Source organism: Belonocnema kinseyi, chromosome 6, assembly GCF_010883055.1.
Source record: "Belonocnema kinseyi isolate 2016_QV_RU_SX_M_011 chromosome 6, B_treatae_v1, whole genome shotgun sequence".
NCBI lineage: Eukaryota > Metazoa > Arthropoda > Insecta > Hymenoptera > Cynipidae > Belonocnema > Belonocnema kinseyi.
In genome coordinates, this window is record NC_046662.1 from 103,853,636 (window position 1) to 103,874,425 (window position 20,790).

At 34.0% G+C, this 20,790-nt stretch overlaps 1 protein-coding gene across 1 annotated transcript in view; it reads left to right on the forward strand.

Annotated features, from left to right (window-relative positions):
- The first annotated feature begins 3,625 nt into the window (after positions 1-3,625).
- Positions 3,626-20,790, forward strand: part of LOC117174268 (DNA polymerase zeta catalytic subunit) — a 198,175-nt gene continuing 181,010 nt past the window's right edge. The window contains exons 1-2 of the mRNA XM_033363187.1: positions 3,626-3,761; positions 4,361-4,416. The gene's annotated coding sequence lies outside the window, so the exon portion shown is untranslated. The remainder of the gene's footprint in view (positions 3,762-4,360; positions 4,417-20,790) is intronic.

Sequence of the window (20,790 nt, forward strand, 5' to 3'; positions counted from 1 at the left end):
CTCCTTTCTTACACAAATATTGCTATCTCTCCCTTGGCATAATCCACACATAGTTTCCGTTATGGCTTGACTCTCTTATTCTCTCCTCTCCTTCTGCCTTCTCTTTCTCCAGGCTATTCTTTTGAACCAACTCATATATCTTCCTTCCTTCCTCGTGCATTCTGCTAACTTCATCCATCTGCAATCCATTCGTTCTAAAATACCTTTCCCTTTCCACCTCCATCTTTGCACCATTGCGTCTGTTCTCCTTTTCCCACCAGCACACTCTAACTAATTTACTTCCCCCCTCTTCCAAAAATTTCTTCTCATATTTACACGCTCGACTCCCTGTTATAATCCCTAAACTCGTTCTTGCTGTCTCTCTCCTGACAATATAGTTCGGCGTATTCCTTGCCAACCCCAGTATCCACTTTACATACCTCTCCTGAACCCTATTTACCTCCTCACTTACCGTTCAACCCCACACCTCTACTCCGTAAAATAAGACACTCATCACTAGCGAATTAAACAATTTCATTCTCCTTTCAAAATCATCTACGAACAATCTATTCCCCAGTCGCCACACCTGCCTCATCAACACATTTGCCCTTCTCGCTCTCTCTTTTATATGACCATCCACTCCCCCATTTCTTCGAAACAGGAAGCCCAGGTACACAAACTCTTTTACCTACTGTACCTCTTTTCCCTACTGTACCTCTTTTCCCTACTGTACCTCTATTCCCTACTGTACCTCTTTTCCCTTCCACTTCCACTCCCCTTCCCCATCTCTCCAACTTCCTTTCCTGAACACCATAACCTTCGACTTGTCCGCATTTAACTCTAACTTATTCTTGTCCAAGTAATGTCTCAACCTCTTTATCAGCTCCTTTAAAGCCTCTTCACTCTTTGCCAACAGCACTATGTCACCTGCATATGCGAGTAACCATATCCTGACTACTCCTACCCTAACTCCTCCTACCACTCCATCCGCTAGCTTACTTTGCATATCCGCGATCAAAATTGCAAAAGCATTGGGCTAAGCGGGCACCCTTGCCTCAACCCCCTATCCATCCAGAATCCCTCAGAGATTCCCTCCCCTCCTCTCACCCTATCTTTCGTCTCCTCGTATACCTCCCTTACCCTCTCGATCAGGCCCCTCTTCAATCCCCTCTCTCCCATTGCCTCCCACAATCTCCCCCTATCCACTGACGGGAACGCGCTCTTTAGATCTACAAAAAGCGCGTACACTTTGACACCCTTTTTGATTAATTCTCTATCCACCACGTGTTGCAAGACGTAAATATTGGCAATAGTGCTCCTTCTCTCTCTTCAATAGAGTAGCCGGCAATCAAAGGTCCTTTGTTAAGCTTTAGTATTAAAATTTAGAAGTAGATTTTTTTAAATTCATAGTTAACAGCCTGAAACATAATAATTCGGAATCTACGGGTTTCGATGATTTCAGATATCTAACTTTTTTTAAATGCTTAAAATTGGAATTAATACGACGTTTCTCGTAAATGGAATGAGATACGCCAAAAAAGACAACATTTTTTAATTCAACTAGAAAATTGTATATTAGTATATAAGTTATAATTATAAATAAGTATAATGAGAAAATTTATCAATTAAAAAAAAAGTGTTAAAAATTTGAAGAGAAATTTAAAAAGGGATAGCCGAGTTAGCGTCGGCCAACTACTGTAAATAACTCTGCCCGCCCGCTATGTGATGAATACAAAATGAACATTATATTACCGTCGCATAACTCTTAAAAGGACCAGTAAAAGGACCTTGAAAGGACCCAAATCTCTCAGATTGTCTCAGAGAAAAATGCGAAACACCGTGTTTTCTTTTTTTTTTCGTTTTTTATTTTTCATTTCCTCATAAATAATTTTATTTTGACGAAAATAAATGAAAGTATACCTTTTATGTCCTCAATATTTAAAAATGGAAAAAACTCGAAAAGTGACTTTCGCAACAATCAATTTTTCACTAAATGTTGATAATTTGTTTAAATTGCAAAATATCTTGAAAAACTGATTACTCCATTCAATTTGACAGAACAAAATACGAAAAAAACTGTCTTTTATTATTTGACCAGAAGTTTCATTTTTGAACACTGACGCTATCAACATTCAACTCGAATAATGAAGCTTCAGATGCATAAGCAAAAGTACAAATTTTTGAATTTGTTTGCCTTTAAATCAACTGATTTTTAAATTTTTGTTAAATTTATAGATGTATAAGCCTTTTTCAATTAAATTATTTAGAATTTAAGATTTTGTTTCCAAAAATATTTCATTTCTCGAGATTTTTACACTATGAATGTTTACAACATAATTGCCATATAAAAAATGAATAAATAAATAATAGTACGCTAGTCTGTGTCTTTTTGGCAATATTTAAAATTTATCTTCATGGTACGAATTTTCAGTATACTGTGTATCTTCCTGATCTTCAAACGTTTCTTCGATATTGCTAAATTCCTTCGGATAACTGGATTTTCGGGTTCAAGCAAAGACCTGGCTGCTCGATTTCATGTGAAATGGCTTTGTATTCATCGAAATCTCCCAAAATTTTGTCAAATCTCTAATAATCGTCCGAACCATGACGTTTTGTACATGCTTATACATCTATAAATTTAACAAAAATTTAAAAACCAATTGATTTTAAGACAAAAAAATTTTAATTTGTGGTTTTCTTTATTCTTCTGAAGCTTCATTATTCGACTTGAATGTTGATAGCGTTAGTGTTCAAAAATGAAGCTCCTGGTAAAATAATAAAATACTGTTTTTTTTTCGTATATTTTCCGTAGTTTGTTAAGATATTTCACAATTTAAACAAATTACCAACATTAAGTGAAAAATCGATTGTTGCAAAAGTAACTTTTCGAGTTTTTTCCACTTTGAGCATGTTCTCCAATAAGGACTATACTTTTTTTTCATTTCATCAGAAAGTATATAGCAAAAAAAAATTGAGCCCCGAAAGAACTCTGTACGGTGATTTTCTGAAGGAAAAATTTTAGTTGAAAAAAAAGTGTTTCGGACCGGAACAAATGATTATCTCGAAAACCAATTGATTTTTCCATCTAAAAAACATTCGTGAATATCGAGGATATAAAAAGGTATACTTTCATTGATTCTCGTCAAAATAAAATCATTTTTCCGGAAATTAAATCTAAAAAACGAAAAAAAAAAGAAAAGAAAACACTGTGTTTCGCATTTTTCTTGGACATTTTGAGGTTTTGTGAAAAAGTCACTGTTACCAAAGATATTATCTTTGCTGATACATAATAATACCATTTCCACCCCTTTTCAAGCACCTCCCCCCCTAAATCGACCCTGATTCTTTTTTTTAGCATCAAAAGAAGTTAATTCGCCTGGACTAGTTAACATAACGTGAACTATAAAAATATTGTTAAAAATCATAAATTCTCCAAAATTCTGTTATATTCTCGCTTTTATAACCTGAACTTAAATTCTAGGGAATTTAATAACTCTGGCCAGGATGCTGGCTGCAGCTGCTCATTTATTCAACATGGCGATGTGGCTAGTATCGTTGCTGATTGGCTGGAATTTCTTTTACTTGCGCCTGGCTAGACCTTGTGTGAGTTAAATCATGGCAATGATGGAGTTCAGCCAATTTCATGTTCAGTTTGTTTATTTTTTCGCGTACCGTGTAAACAAATATATAAATTATAATTTAAAATTACATAATCTTCCGTAAAGTTAAATTGGAGTATTCCTGTGTCATTTTTTCATTTTATTGCAAATTTAATTTATTTCGTAAGTGTTGTATATCGAATTTTACCGAAACAGTGAAATAATTTTGCGTATAGCCTTAATATTTTTTAGAGGAGATTTGTAGTTTTTGAGTAAAAGCAATACAAAGTCATTTAACGTGGTAGAATTGGAACAAATAGGAATTTTAAATGCTTCTATTGTATTATATTGATTTCCTTGCATCGTAGATCGTAGTCAGCCCCGTGGTACTCCTTTGGAGGCCTGTAGAAAGAAAGTGTTGATGAGATATTTTAAATTAATAATTGCCGATCAAAATGGTTAAATGCACTGCCTTTAGATTCAAATCTGACAAAGTTCTACCAGTTCTTAAAGCCAATTATTCAAGTAATGAAAACACGGAGGGGCATAATGATGACAATAATAAAAACACAATTTATTCAATTGAATGTGTCAAAGTAAAATCAACATTTTTATAATAAACAAGCAACTCGTTTGAATGATCTACTGTTTATAATTTAGTCGTTTTTATACTTAAAATTGTGATTAAAATAATAAGTGAGAAAATGTTTTCAAAAATCATTAGAAAGCTTATTAAGTTCCGCGTCGAATGACCGTAATAGTGACATTTTGATTTTTTGAAGGTAATATTGGTATCTGTAATCTTGGGTGCAATAGTGTCGTGAACTCGCGAAACCAGGTAGGATTTTTATATTATATTACTAATGTTTTTCGTAATTTAAAAAAAATTAGTGAATACAAGAAATAAAGATACATCGGAAACCAAGTCCTTCCCTACCGATAGAAATTTCTGAGTTTTCTCTACCGAAATAGCTTGGCCCGTTTGAGACTATAAGCAGAGTAGATTTGAAACAATTTAGTCTGGGAGATAGTTTGAGAGATTTGGGTTCTTTTCAAGGTCCTATTAGTGGTCCTTTTAAGAGTGGTGCGAGGGTAATATAATGTTCCTTTTGTATTCTTCATGTACCGGGCGGGCAGAGTTATTTACAGTAGTTGGCCGTCGCTAATCCGACTCTCCCTTTTTAAATTTCTCTTCAAATTATTAACAATTTTTTGTTTATTTAATAAATTTTCTCATTATACTTATTTATAATTATAACTTATATGCTAATATCCCGTTTTCCAGTTGAATTAAAAAATGTTGTCTTTTACGGCGTATCTCATTCCATTTACGAGAAACGTCGTATTAATTCCAATTTTAATCATTTAAAAAAAGTTAGATATCTGCAATCTTCGAAACCCCTGGATTCCGAATTATTATGTTTTAGGCTGTTAACTATGAAATTAAAAAAATCTACTTCTAAATTTTAATCCGAAAGCTTAACAAAGGACCCTAGAGTGTCGGCTACTCTATTGATATAGCCTCTCTGCTTGTTACTTATGATCGTATTTCTATTTCAATTTCGGAAAGGACATTTTAAAGCCTTTAAAACATTTAAAAGAACTACCTGGACCTTTAAATATATCTACTTGATCGGTAGGGTTCTTATGGATTTTTCATCGTATACAATGAAAAAAGACGTTTTCTCTTAAAATCGCTTTTACCACGAAATAGTATATTGTGATTCTAGTGCGTGAAGTAGGTGATTACATATCAGCCCCATCCATCGCCGCCACTTTTCTGTTTTCTTACGATCTGGAGGGTTAACGGTGGTGAATCTAATGCAACTGGCGGCCCTCCGATCATTTGGTCTGATCTGTATTAACATCCAGTGTAGGAATTTGGACAATGATAAAAAAATGATTAGTTTGCGAGCAATTTACAAAAAGTTTATTGAAAAATGTGTGGCTTAGTGAATCTTTTAATTTTTGTAAAAGTTTTTTAATAAGTGTGGAAATCATAGGCCGTAAATCAGCCTCATATCGCCGAGAGTTGAAAATGGCCCACGTGTTGAAAACGGCCATGCGGCGGCGCTAGTAGTAACTTTGTTCTAGTCGTTTTGACTGTTACATGCACTGCAAAAAACGATCCATGTATTTTTACAATGAACAACGTTGGCACTATTATAACCTACGTTGATCGAGGGGTGTTTACCAACAACAGTGTATTTCAATCCCGCTTTGCTATAGCACTTTGAAGTTATGTATTTATCCTGGAAATCGTAAAATCACCGTTCCATGTTGGTAATTTGTGATATGTTAGATTTTCACGAAAAATACTGGTAACTTTCTAGCAGTTCCCTACCGAAAGAAATCTCTGTGTATATTCTAAAGATTTTCTAGGGTCAGAGAAGCTCAGAGAAATTCTCCGCAGGCACGCAGGTAGATATATTCAAAGGTCCAGGTAGTTCTTTTAAAGGGCAGTCGTCATTTCCTCCACGGCTACCTACGTACCCTTCCCCTTTCAGTGTGCAGCGACACTACCCCTCACTGGATTCGAAGTTGCTCCAGGCCCTAGATGCTATGTCCCCTGTGGAGATAATGCCTTTGTGTTCCAACTTATATCTATTTCTATATGAAGAATATCATTATGTCCAAGAAAATCATTGAAATATAGAAAATTAGATTAATTCTAATCTAATAAAGTATAAATATGATATATGAACATTTTGTGGACGATAAATGATACAATTTTCCACATTTGGTCAATTATATACATACAATTCAATACAATTATAAATAATAGATAAATAAAAAAAATAAATACAATTTTCCACTTTTTAAGTTATGGTGGATTAATAATTGTTTCAAGTTCACAAAAAAGTGTTTGAACAAGCAAAAAACATTTCTGTGGCGAAATTTTGTCACAGGCTTATACTACCCAATATGTCGAAGGCATTTTTGGTTAGAGTTGGATTTTTATTTGATCATTTTGCACGGGGCTCTCCCGGTATATATCATCAGCCAAGGACGCATTTTTATAATGCAATCAAGTGATCTGATGAGAGCAGTCTGCCCAGACATATTGGACAAAGCCTGGTTTTTACCCCATCATTGACGGACTGGGTTGCAGTCAAGTATACGATGGGGGGACCTACAGCTTAAGATGGGTTCCGAGCCACCAGAACCTCGGTAAAGGTACATTGAAAAATTTCCAGAGGTACCGGCTCAGGGATCGAACCCCGGACCTCTGAGGTGAAGTCCAAGTGTCTAACCAACTGAGCCACCGATTATTATTATTATTATTTTTAAAAATATTATCTTGCAATAACTCTCGTATGTTGCAGTTTTTTCTAAAAAATTTCACTTTTGGTCCACTTTAAAATTGTAATGAGATAATAATTAACTTAAGTTAACAAACGTACGTGTTTCAGGAAGTTATTATTTTTCAGGAATTGTTGATGTACGTTGTTCGCTTTAGGGTCAGGTCAATTGATATCAATTAAGTTGTTTCACACGTTTCGGCCCACAATCGTCGCTATCGTCAATGAGTTGTAATCAATCTTTGAAAAATACAATTTTTAACAGCTTTACCAACGAAAAAAACAATAATAGAACATTTATTTTGACTCACTTCATTGACTTAATGGGGAGATTATGAAAATTCAATATTCTAATTGAAACTGCTGAGAATCGACCTATATTGACGATTATATTCTCAAACTCGTTAAAATGCCAGGGATTTCGTCGGCCTATTAGAATTTTTAATCAATGTGTAGGCGTGAGAATGGCGAGGAAATGGGTAATTTGAAAGACAAAAGAATTATATTTATGGGGGACATAACATCGAGGGCCTGAAGCAACTTCGAATCCAGTGAGGGGTAGTGTCGTTTCGCAGTGGAAGGGGAAGGTTTCGCAGGCAGCCGTGGAGGAAAAGACGATCGCCCCTTTTAAATGTTTTAAAGGCTTTAAAATGTCCTTTCCGAAATTGAAATAGAAATACAATCATAAATAACAAGCAGAGAGGATTTCTAAGTTAAGCTTTCGGATTAAAATTTAGAAGTGGATTTTCTTAAATTTCATACTTAACAGCCTAAAACATAATAATTTGGAATCTGCGGGTTTCGATGATTTCAGATATATAACTTTTTTTTTAAATGCTTAAAATTGGAATTAATACGACTGTTCTCGAAAATGGTATGAGATACGACAAAAAAGACAACATTTTTTAATCCAACTAGAAAATTTTATATTAATATATAAGTTATAATTATAAATAAGTATAATAAGAAAATTCATTAATTGAAAAAAAGTGAAGAAATGTAAGTAGGGAGAGTCGGATTAGCGACAGCCAACTACTGTAAATAACTCTGCCCGCCCGGTACGTGACGAATACAAAAGGAACATTATATTACCCTCGCACCACTCTTAAAAGGACCACTAATAGGACCTTGAAAAGGACCCAAATCTTTCAGACTATCTCCGAGACTAAATTGTTTCAAATCGACTCTGCTTATAAGTCTCAAATGGGCCAGGATATTTCGCTAGAGAATACTCAGAGATTTCTATCGGTAGGATTGGTAAAATAACCGCCCGAAGCGGTTTCCTAGATGTCGGATATTTTCAGTAAACCGTAAAATAACCGCTCGAACTAGTACATTTTATATTAGTCGTAAATTTTTAGTAAACCGTAAAATTACAAAAAAAAAGTAAGATCACATTTCTAATGGTAATTGTTTCAAAAATTAAAACTTTTTGTCTGTTTATTATGGGGTTAAGAAATATAGGCTGAAATTGGGGAAATTATAAAATTATTTATTGCAAATAAATACTTATATAAATACATTCTTAAAACAACGTAGTTTTTGAACATGAAATCATGTAGTTACACAAACGATTAATTGCTATACCTTTGGCCAACGACGCTTAATTATTAGTAAACGATTATTCAGTTTTTGGAAACGATAAACTTTATAATGTTTATATTATGTATTACAAGCAGAACATAATATTATTCAATTTTGACGTACAATTAGAATTTCTTGATCCAGAAGTAAAAATTAGGCTATTATTAATATTTCTATAAATTTTTTTGATCATTTTGATTCATTTAAAGCATCAGAACAAGCGAAGCGTACTATTTTTGAAGCATGGACTAATCATACGTCGCATAAAACATACTAATCTTTCAAAAGAGCCGAAATTTTGGTTTAGACATGTAAAACTGTTGGCTCCATTGAAATATTTATCGCTCTCTTTTTTATTTCTATGGATTTTATTGTCTTATTTTTAAATCAACTTAAAATTTGAAAAATGTCAAAAATTACCGAAAAGACAGTTGTTTTTCTGAGAATATTAAAAGTTTATTTGCTGGAAAAACACACACGTATATTTTTTTCACAAATTTATGATTTGGATTAATTTTTTCATGCGGAAGACATCTGGTGAGTTTTATGCAGGTTATATAGATTTGGTTGCAAGGGGATTTTTTTCATAAAAGTGAAATTTTTCCTTCTTCTCTTAAATGACGACAGATACAAAAAAAATGTTCAAATAACAGTTCACACGTCAAAACAAGTTCGATGAAAAATATTTTTAGCTCTTTTGAGATATCTGGCAAAACGGTTTAGTCCGCATGAATCTGATAAGTTCTTTTTTTGTGTACGCAGAAATATGATCAAAATAGAAGTAAAAATAAAAAAGTGGTGTTTTCCAGAAAATACTAAAATATTTTTTTGTTTAAATTTCAAAAACATGAAGAAAATATTTTCTGGAGAAGCTCACCTTTTTCATTCTGTCCAATATAAATTTTTTAAGTTTTTGATGACAGAAGAAATGCATCCCATCATCCTTATATGGGCTAAACCATTTTTGAAGCTATAGAATTTTTTTCCTACAAATATTTTTTAATTGTTATCGTTAACGATGCAAGATGCAAAATATTGCAAAAGAATAGCAGTTTTTTTTTACAGAACATTTTTAGACGTGCTAACTTTGTTCAAAACATATATTTAGCATGAAAGTCACAAGATGTCTTCCTCATGAAAGAACAAATTCAACAAAAATATTGGCGAAAACTTTAAGTTTGTGTTTTTTTGTTGTTAAGAAAATCTACTTTTAATATTTTCAGAAAACCCGCCGATATTTGTTAAATTTTGAACCTTTTTCAAATTTTTCGTTGTATTCCGCAAAAAAAGAAACAGACGCTATCAAAATGAGAAAGATGACAATAAATATCTGATAAAAGTAAAAAGTTATAGGGGTTTGAAAAAATTGGAGATTTTCGAAAATCGAAGCACAAAATTCAAGTGCGCATAACTACGTAGAACATTTTTTTTCTTAGCAAATCGGAAAAAAATATCGAATTTCCTCTCAAAAGTAACATAATTCGCCCTCGAGAGATTCTGCGACTTTAAGTATATTGTAGTATCACTTTTAGTTAGCCTTGTAACGCTTATATTCTCTATTCAGAAAAATAAGGTAAAAATAATTAAGTAAAAATAAGGCTATTATTATTTACATTAATTTTTATTGATCGCATTGATTCATTCGACGCATCAGAACAATCGAAGTTTTTTTCTTGCAAAAGAAGACGATCCGTATTAAATAGACGAACTTTTTTAACCAAAAATTTTACTATGTTTTTATATTCAGAATAATTAATGCCTTATTTTTATACAACCATAAGAAGCACGCACCAATCATATTTCGCATCAATCAAACTACTCTAACATTAATTATTAATACTTCCGAATGTTTGTGAAACGATTGCAACGGCTTATTACGTATTATTTTCCGTTAATCTCGTAACACACACACACACACACACATCTCACGTTCGTGAGACGTGGTTGTGGCTGAAATTTTACCGCGATTTCGCTGGGAGCGGGTACAATTTTCCAGATTAGCACCCGCTCCCGGCGAAATCACACACACACACACACACACACTATCTAGTATATACTATAGTTGTACTATCTAGTTGTCCAACTCACGTGGGAACGACCTGCATTCAAAGGCATAATGCGGCACTAAGATTGCTTTATTACCATCTCTGTCACTCTTACGGCATTAACCTTAATATCGCTCCTCTAATTGCTCCTAGGGAAATCGAGTCAATTGTCGAGAATGGGAAGTGCCGCATATATTGGAACTTTATATTCTCGACAATTGTTTCTGTTGTTCACTCGAGGCCTGGCATGGTTCTTCTTGACTACGAGAAGCGAACCATGTTCGTTATCGAATTTTCGGCACCAGCTGACAAACACATCATAACCAACGAGAATGAAAGGAAAGAGAGGTATCGAGACCTTATAAGGGAGTCACAACGATTGTACCCGGAATATTCTGTTAAACTCATCGTCCTTATCATTGGCGATTTTGGAGGTGTCAAGCTTTCACTTCCTAATGGCCTAAAAAGCATCCCTGCGTGTCAACAATATGCTAAAACACTTGCGGGAAAAATGCAGAAGGCGGTAGTCCTTGGGTCGCTCCGTGTTCTTAGGGTGCACGAGGCTTTTGCTGGATCGTCGTATTGATTTCTTTACAGACTGTGCACACCTATCTCACGGTCGTGAGAGGTGGTTGTGGCTGAAATTTTACCGCGATTTCGCTGGAAGCGGGTGCAATTTTCCAGATAAGTATCCGATCCCGGCGAAATCCTGCGGTTGTCCTTATGACAAATTTTTAATTATACACACACACAAAAAAAATTTAAATAGCATAGTAAAGAATATTTAAATTTTTAAGATCTTAACAATTACAAGTTTCGCGGGAACTATTTTTGAAAAGTAATGGTAATGTTAATTACAATTTTTCAGGGAATAATTTCGTAAAAAGTCAATAGCAAGACTGATAAATGAGAAAATGGATTTAATATGATGTATATATTTATTTAAATTGAACCGAACAACATATTTAAATTTATACAGTTCAATAATTTAATTATTGCTTAACCTTGCAAGCTACTTTTTCAGGTCCGTTAAGTTGGCAGGACCACATTGCAACAATGGACTGAAAACCTATAGGGAATTTAGGGCTGATTTAGGGTTAATTTAATGCCCCATTGCCAGATCGAATGCTCTTGATTTAAACAAAAAAATGGTGGTCATGCTGGCTTAACGTTAAGATAGCAGAACCACACATAGTAAAAAACTAATTTTTCAAAATTTCTTTGCTCTATAATTTAGAGCTCATTTAGGGCTCACTTAATGCCCTATTGTGAAATTTAATGCTTCGCAATTTTGCAAAAAAACCTGTGGTCAAAAACGAGTCAGGCATTATTTCTTTCCACAATAATTTGGGGCTCTTTTAGGGCTCCGGCAATATGATAATGAAAAATTAAAAAACAATTTTTAAACAATTTTTGTTTAAACCATTCTATTAAAAATGAACTAAACAAATTTCTTCTTCTACCTTATGTTAAGGCTCACTTAGGGCTCCATGAATATGATATTTGAATTGAAAAAAAAAATTGTTTAAACAATTATTGTTTAAACAAACTTACCACAAAAAATTATTTTCTTTTCGTTTCTCTTGCATAATTTCAGACGCATTTAGGCTTCTGAAATATCATCAAGTAAAAGTCTTGCGATATGTTCTTTGCCATATTTTTCGTTATAAAGGGTGATTTTTTAAACTTGAAACTTTCAAATATCTCGAAAAATAGGCACTCTATGCAAAAAATGTTATGAATCAAAGTTTTATCACTCTGAGGAGTGATAAATGAGTTCTAAATGAGCCCTAAATTCCCGATAGGTTTTCAGTCCATTTTTGCAATGTGGTCCTGCCAGCTTAACGGGCATTACTTTTTCCCTGCATTCAACTTTTCTTGTTCTCGAAGGTGAAGCATTCCGTTTTTAGTTGATTCCCGTTTGAATCATAAAGGCAATCAGTTCCGAAATATGTTTCCATCAGGTACTCTAAGCTCCGACGGTCAAATGATGTCAGAATAAAAAAAGTGATTTTCGCATATTGCATGATTATCGTTTAACACGATGTCATTCCTCAAAATTACTTTTTGCCATAACTTAATTATGCAGGATTTTTTTAGCACAAAGAACATTCGAAATTTCTGTGTGTTGCTGCCATAACCTGACTTGCAACCAGGAGCTACACATTTACGTCCCATTATTACCGCACTTATTACAAGAACAAAAAAACTTGAAAAAAAAGATGCACTTGTGACGTCACGCGCTTCGAGCGGTCATCGAGGGAATAACAGTGCCTGTGTACCCCTGTAGCTTTTCATGTGTTGTCGGAGTTTTTAAAAATTGTTTTGTTTGGTCGAAATGCAGAATGAATATTTGAAAGTTGTCGGGAGATTTCAAGACCCAATATATAAAAAATTTGAAAAATCGAAGAATTTGATCCGTATGCTCTTAGAGATATAGATTTTAGTGAAAATATCATTTCAGTGCCCTCGATGACAATAGTGTATATAGTGTCATATTTTATTCAATCTCGCAGTTTTTATTCTGCAAAACAAGTAAAAGGATACGAAAGTTTTAAAGGTTATACATTTCATGAAGCTGGTTTTGTGGTGAAAGGGAAGTGCAAGCAGTTCAATTGTGTACTTTTCTACTTCTGAGTGAGGTGAGCGTATCAATACAGTATTTTTAGTTCTAAGTTAGTTTTTTGACTTATAACTTAGTAGTTTCTACGAGTATAAATGTTAACTTTAAGTTATATTCCTATGAAGTTCGAAATTCGTTTCAATTTCAGTTATCAAATTTCATTGCTGATGTAGAATGCGATGGATGTTTATTGAGATTTTGAGGCTAGGAGCAGTCCCCGGCGAGAGCGATCTGCTTGCAGAAAAAAAACTGAAGTGATATTGAAAAGTTGTAATATTGCACTCTTCTTTCCCACTTTAATTTATATAAGTGTTTTTTTTAATCTATAAAAAAATATTTTTCTATGACAAATTATGAAAATTTACGACTCAAAGAACTACGAAAATTCAACATTTTTCTTAATACAAAAAAGTTACAAAATACTAATTTCAAACATCTCTACTCTGTTCTGACAAATTTTTATTAATTTTTCCTGACCAAGAAGATTCATTAGTGCAAGTGCAGAATAGGGGCGTCACCTGTTTTTTTGCTGGAAACAGTTTTTTTCGGCAAAAAACTATTAGAATCTTTAATTGAACGATAAATGAAGCGATTTGACCATAAAAATTAAAAAAATTATTGTTACTTTTGTTATTAAGATGTCTTAAATATGGGTATGTCACGATATCGGAATAGATCATATTTAGCTCACCGTTTAGGTGCTTTTCAACATCCAAACGGCCAGAAACACACCTTTGGCAGGTCACAAAAATAATTTTGTCAAAATTCTAGGCTTTTCCAATGTTTCGTGGGGACAGGAAGACACCCCTATGTCTAGTAAAAAAAATTTTGGTCAAATCGCTACCCAATTCCAACTTCTCGTTAAATATGATCATTACCATATCAGAACGATATATCGTGACAGACCCATATTTGAGACATCATAGTAACAAAAGTAACAATATTAAAATTTTTGCCTCATTAAATCATTTAATTTATCTTTCAATTAATGATTCTAATAGTTTGTTATCAAACAAAAATTTTTTCCAGCCAAAACAGAGGTAACAGGAGACCCTATTCTGCAATCTAACCGATTCCTTTTTTACCAAAAAGGACGAATTTTCAACAAAATATATTAAGAAAAATCTTAAGTTTTCGTAGTTTTTCGAGTCGTACCGTTTTCGTAATTTGTCATAGAAAAATATAATTTTTTATAGATTTGTTAAAAGTAACACTTATTTACATTAAACTGAGAAATAAAAATGCAATCTCACAACTTTTGAATGATATCATTTGAGTTTCTTAATTATGCGAGCAGATCGCTCTAGCCAGAGGCTGCTCCTACCCCCAAAATCGCAATAAAAACTGTCATCGTATTTTTATATCATTAGTGGAATTTGATAATGTAAATTGAAACAAATTTTATTCTTCACAGGAATATTACTTAATTTTGACGTGCATACTCTTTGAAAATCATAAATTTTAACTAAAAACAGTAATTTAAAACTAAAAATATTGCAGTGTTACACTATAACCTTAGTCAGAAGCAGAAAAGTTCCATTGAACTGCTTGCACTTCACTTTCACCACAAAATCAGCGTCATAGAATTTATAAGCTTCCAAACTTTTATGATGAGACGTTATGATAGGAGTAATAAGGATTTATGAAGAAAAGCACGAAAAAAGGGGCGAGGAATTAAAGAATGAAAGAAGGCGGGAAATAACTAAATTTAAGAAAGAAGTAAAGAAATGGGAACAAGTCAGGAAACAGAGAAGAGGATGCAGTCATTCGAACAAAAACTAGAGAAACAGGAAGATAATAGTAAAAAGGTAGAGGAGATTCAAGGTAGGATAAAGAAACTAGAAAGCTCAAACCGGGATTTTGGTGAGGGCGAGAGTGAGAATTCGGAGAAGGAAATACTGAGAAAAAAAGAACAAAGAATAGAAAGGAAAGAGAGGGAAGAGAGAAAAAGAAACATAGTGATTAAAGGTATAAGATTAGAGGGGAAGGAACTGAAAGAGAGAGTGGAAGAAGTACTAAAAATGATTGATGCGAAGGTAGAGATAGAGGAAGTGAGAAGTTTAGGAAGTGAAGAACGAAGAAGGGAGAGAATGGTACTGACAGACTAAATAAATGGGAACATCAGAGTGAAGTGATAACAAAGAATAGGATGTTAAATATAAGCTCGGAGAGAATAGAGGATTTGACATGGGTAGAAGGAAGATGCAGTATAAGTTAAGGAAAATAGTGGAAGAGGGAAGAAGAACCTGGGTTAAGTACAGGAGAATACAGATAGACGGAATTTGGGGCAGATTAATGGGAGGAATGGTGACGGGAGTAAGGAACGAATGTATAACAGGGAAAGATAAGAGAGGAAAGAACAAAAAGAAGCATTGATAGTAGAAGAGGTAAAGATGGTAGGAGAGAAGTGGGAGTTGGTGGGGGTTTATGTGAACGGTGATATGCAGGAGACAGCAGAGCAGATAAAAGAAATGATCAAAGAAAACAAATAATAGATGAGGCTTATAATAGGTTGGGATTTCAATGCGTGAACAGGAGACAGAGGAGGAAGGGAATGGGGAGAAGAAAGAGGATGAAAATACAAAGATAAGGTACTAAATGGGGAGGGGAAAAGTTGTTGAAGAGCTTGAAGGAGTTGGAATGGTTTATCTTAAACGGAAATATAGAGGGAACTGAGAAAGGACAATATACAAGCTCAGGATGTGAAAGGGAGACGGTAATTGATTATGTGATAGTCGATGATGAGGTAAGATCAAGAAACTCTTTCCCTTAATAGTGACATTTGAGGGAGAAAAAACTAATAACAATATGAATAAAAGGGCTGCAAAGGTAAAAAGTGTAGGAAAAGGGGATTGGTCAAGGCAAGGAAGAGAACAGTTTAGAGAAAAGGTCAGAAATATCAATATAAGAGAGGGCAATGTGGACCAGGAGATGGAAAAATGATAGGAGAAATAAAAAGAGGATTAGAGTGCACACAAAAAATGAAGTTAGCAAAGGGGGAACAGAAGTGGATGTGATGAGGACTGTAAAGAGAAAAAAAGAAGGTCAGAAAGGAATTAAGAAAGTGGATAAAAGAAAAGAGTAATGGGGAAGAATATAGCGCGGCTCGCTTTGCTCGCCAGTTTGAGCGTGCCGCAGGCGCGCGATGGTTGAATCTCGCGCTTCGCGTTCGATAATAGATTATCTCACGCTTTGCGCTCGGACATAAGTAAACCTCGCATTTCGTGATTGGATGTTTATTCTTTGCATTTGGAATACTTGAATAAAAGTTCATCAAAAAGATCTCTTTTAGATGGCAGTATTTCTACGTGTCTTCATATTCTGAATTGCGTACTTAATTATGTATGGTGAAAGATTAAGCTTCTCAAAGCTCTGCAGGCTTTGAGGTACACATTCTGATCGTGACACTCGCGCTGTGCGCTTGATTTCCGACAGAAATTTGTAAACAGGTTCTGTTGAATCTTTTTTTTCTCATAACTTTTGTCGTTTTTCCACACATTTTTTATTTATTTTTTCATTTTTATTGTTATTTTTCACGAATAAAACAAAAGATACGCGTCCTATCAAGAAGAGATTCTTAACGAACTTGTAGATCTTTTTTGGGATAACCATTTTCGTCAATTCATCTTTTTTCCTATCCTACATAGTTTGACCACAAAATGGAATTTTTTATTATTTTTTGTACAATAAAAATTCTAACGTTCGATTTTCCAGGAAAATTCAAAAATTCGTTATGATAATATTTTAGCGCTTTCAAAAAGCAATGTTTTTCGTCTCTTGACTTTTTTTCATACTATTTTGATACTATAAATATCCGTACATAGAATTTCCAAATTCAGAAAAAAGGTGGTCTTAAACATTGTCAAAATGCGCTCACTTTTTAAATTTTTATCAAAAATGGCGGATTAACGAACTCGTCCTTTCTTTTAGGATCTACAAAAAGTGTGTCGAAGATGGGTTTGATCAGTTCATTTTTTCGAGAGTTATCGTGTTTACAGACGGGCAGACTGACAGACGCTATCGTAAAAATTTGATTTTCAGATTCAGGGGGTCTCGAAACGCCGAGACCCGTTGAAAAACTGGTGTCAAATTTCGAACAATTCTAATACTTTCTCAATCATAAATGATGAGAATGTAAAAAGAAAGATTACACTGAAAAAAAGGATTACTGGTACCAAGTGAATTTTACTTGGCTGAAGTAAGAACGAAATATTAAGATTAAGACAAAAAGAAATATTAATTTAAGACAAAAAATATACATTTTACACCAAATGAATGATTCATTGTTCGAAATGAATATCACATGAATTGGAATGAATATTTCTTTTAGATGAGGAAATATGAATTGAAGGAAAGAAATATATTTTAAGATCAAGAAAATTTTTTATAGGCTCAAAAAACTATTTCCCCACAGCAAATTTCTGAATATTTGAAGCACAAAAATATATCTATTGATTCAAAATAATATTTCTTTGGCCTAGACCATGCGCGAGTGCAATAAAGTAGTTAGTTCTTCAATCGTAGTACATATTTTCCTATATAAGCAATTGGATTCTTTTAACCTAAATTATAATTATCATTGTTATTAATATACATATTTAATTTAAACAAGTCACATAATTTTAAATCTTGATGAACCTGAAACAGAAAAATTCGATGAAAAATCCACCCGCAGCAGGAATTGAACTTGGCTCCATTGAGTGTAAAGTACACAGCGTTGACCATGACGCTAACGTGACATGGAAATTTTAAGGCGGAAAACCGTATTTAAAACTCGCCATAAATGCCAAAGAAATATTTCTTTAAATCAAAACCATGGATATTTAATTTAACAATATATTTCTTTAATCTAAAGAAGCATTCATTTGAAAAAAATGACGCCAAATTGTTAAGTTTATGGCTTAAAAAAATGATTACTTCATTGGAATAAATGTTTATTTGTTATAAATAATTGAATTCTAGTAATCAAATGAAATATTCTCTTTCACTGAAGAAATATGAATTTATGTAAACACAATACCTCTTCATCTAAATAAATGCTCCATTGCTATCAAAGCATGAACCCTTTGTGACAACAAAATATATACTGTAATTTAATTAATATTATTTTGAATTAAATGATTATTTCTTTGATTTACATAAACCTAGATTATTGATTCAAGTATGGAAAAATTATTGATTTAAATGTGTCCCTAATCAGTTCAAAGAATCGAACTCTTTGAATTAAATATATATTTCTTTGAACGACAAATTACATTTCAACGAATCTAGATCTTTTGAATTAAGGAAATGATTTTCTTGAATGAAAGAAATGTGTATTGCAATCAAGAAAAAATAGCAAAAGAATTCATTCTTTTAGGTCAACAAAAGATATATGCCTGGTTAAAATAAAATTACTTTTGTTAAAGAATATTTTCTTGATGCTAAGAAATAGGACTCAAGTAAATGCATTTACTTGGTGCTAAGAATGATTTTTTTCAGTGTATACTGAGTTGTGTGATCAAACGAAGGAGGAAGAGAATAAAAGGTTTGAGGAAGAGGCGGAGAAGGCTGTACGAAAGAAGATGTATGGAAGGTAGTAAAATGAGTAAGAAAAAGAAGAAAGAGAGTAAACCAAGATATTGAAATGGTCGAATGGAAAAAATATTTTTTGGATTTGTTAGGAGGAGTAGAGAGAAAAGTTAGGAAGGGAAGAGAATATGGTAGAGAAAGAGATGAGGAAGAGGACATAACAAGGGGAAAAATAGTCAAGATTTTAGGAATAATGAAGGATGGAAACGCCCTTGGTATAGATGATATTCCAAATGAAGTATGAAAATATGGAGGGACGGACTAAAAGGAATGGGCGTGGATAATGTGTAGTCGGTTATGGAGAGGAAAGGGTTGGCCAGAGTTATGAAAAGAAGGTGTAGTTATAGCAATAGTCAAGAAAGGCAAAGGAGATATTATTAAGGAAAATATTATAGGGGTGTGACTCTGATACCAACGCTCTATACAGTATATGTAACTGTTTTGTCGGAGAGATTGAAGAAAGAAGTCGAGGAAAAAAGATAGAGCCACCGAATCAGACAGAGTTTAGTAAAGGAATGGGGGTAATGGATAACATATGCTCTGAACTATCTAGTAAATAAGAGGACTAAATGGGAAAAGGGGCAATGATAGCAATGCTCGTGGACTTAAGGCGGCGTTTGACTCATTAGACCGAGGCGAAATAGAAAAAGTTATGGTGAAAAAGGGGATAAGAGAGGGATCAATAAAGAGAGTATCGGAAATTTTTAGAGAGACAAAAAGCAGGTTAAAGGCAGTAGAAAAAGTAGGAGATAGTTTCTGGTTGGTGAAAGGAGTGAGGCAAGGATGTCATCTGAGTTCACTTTGATTTAATATATTAATATAAAATTTGGGAGAAGAAATTAGGAGAAAAGGTTGGAGAGGAGTTAGGATAGGGAAGGAAAAGATATATACACTGCCATACGCAGACGGCATAGTGTTGATGGCAGAGGATGAAAAAGCGATGGCGGGATTAATTACAGGATTAGAGAAATACTAAGATGGGAAAAAGCTGAATCCAAATGAAGAAAAGACAAAGATAATGAGGTTTAGAAAAGGAGGAGAAAGGAAGAAAGAATGTACGGGGAGATGGAAGGGAATAAACTTAGAAGAAGTAAAAGAGTTAAAATATTTGGGATATATCTTGCAGACGAATGGAGATCATAGAGCTCATATAAGAGAAAGGATAAAAAAAGCAGCAGAAGCCATGAAACAGATACGGGGAATATGAAAAAGAAGGTTAAAAAAAAATTGGAGAAGGAGAATGTGGTTATTTGATACGTTAGTATGGCCGGTATTAGGTTATGGAGCAGAGATATGGGGATGCAAAGAAAGGACAGATAGTAAAAGCTTACAAGAAAGGTATATAAGTAGGACACTAGGGACAGACTTGAGGGTGGCAGGATATATTGTGAGATAAGGAGCTTAAAGGAATAAGTTAAGTATTAGAGCGGGAAAGAGGGCATGGAAATTTGAGACGAAGCTGAGGCAGGGAAAGGGAGGGGAGTTGGCCAGAAAATGTTTGATGGAGGTAGAACAGAAGAGAGGGAGCGCGATCGAGCTAACGGGATGGAAAGAAGAAAGGAGGGAGTTATTTAATGCTAGAGACATAGAAGACGGAACTGGAGTAAACTATGAAGAATTGGAAAAAAGGAGAGTGAAAGACAATTAATAGAAAGATGGTGGATGATTGAGGAATCAAAATACAATAAATGGTATAAGATGACAAAAAAGGAAGGAGTACCAAACTATTTCGAAAATGGATGGGGAGAGAGAAGGTGGACTAGAATAGCAAGATTTTAGATTGAGAAACGAGGTAAGGGAGGGGATTTATTGGGAAAAAGAAGAGAACAGAAAGTGTAGAATATGTGAATGGGAGGAGGAAACATGGGGGTATGTATGGGAAATTTGTCATAAGGACAACCGCAGGATTTCGCCGGGAGCGGGTGCTAATCTGAAAAATTGCACCCGCTTCCAGCGAAATCGCGGTAGAATTTCAACCACAACCACGTCTCACAACCGTGAGATAGGTGGTTACAGTCTGTAAAGGAATCAATAGGACGATCCAGCAAAAGTCTCGTGCACCCTATTATGTGTGTGTGTGTGTGTGT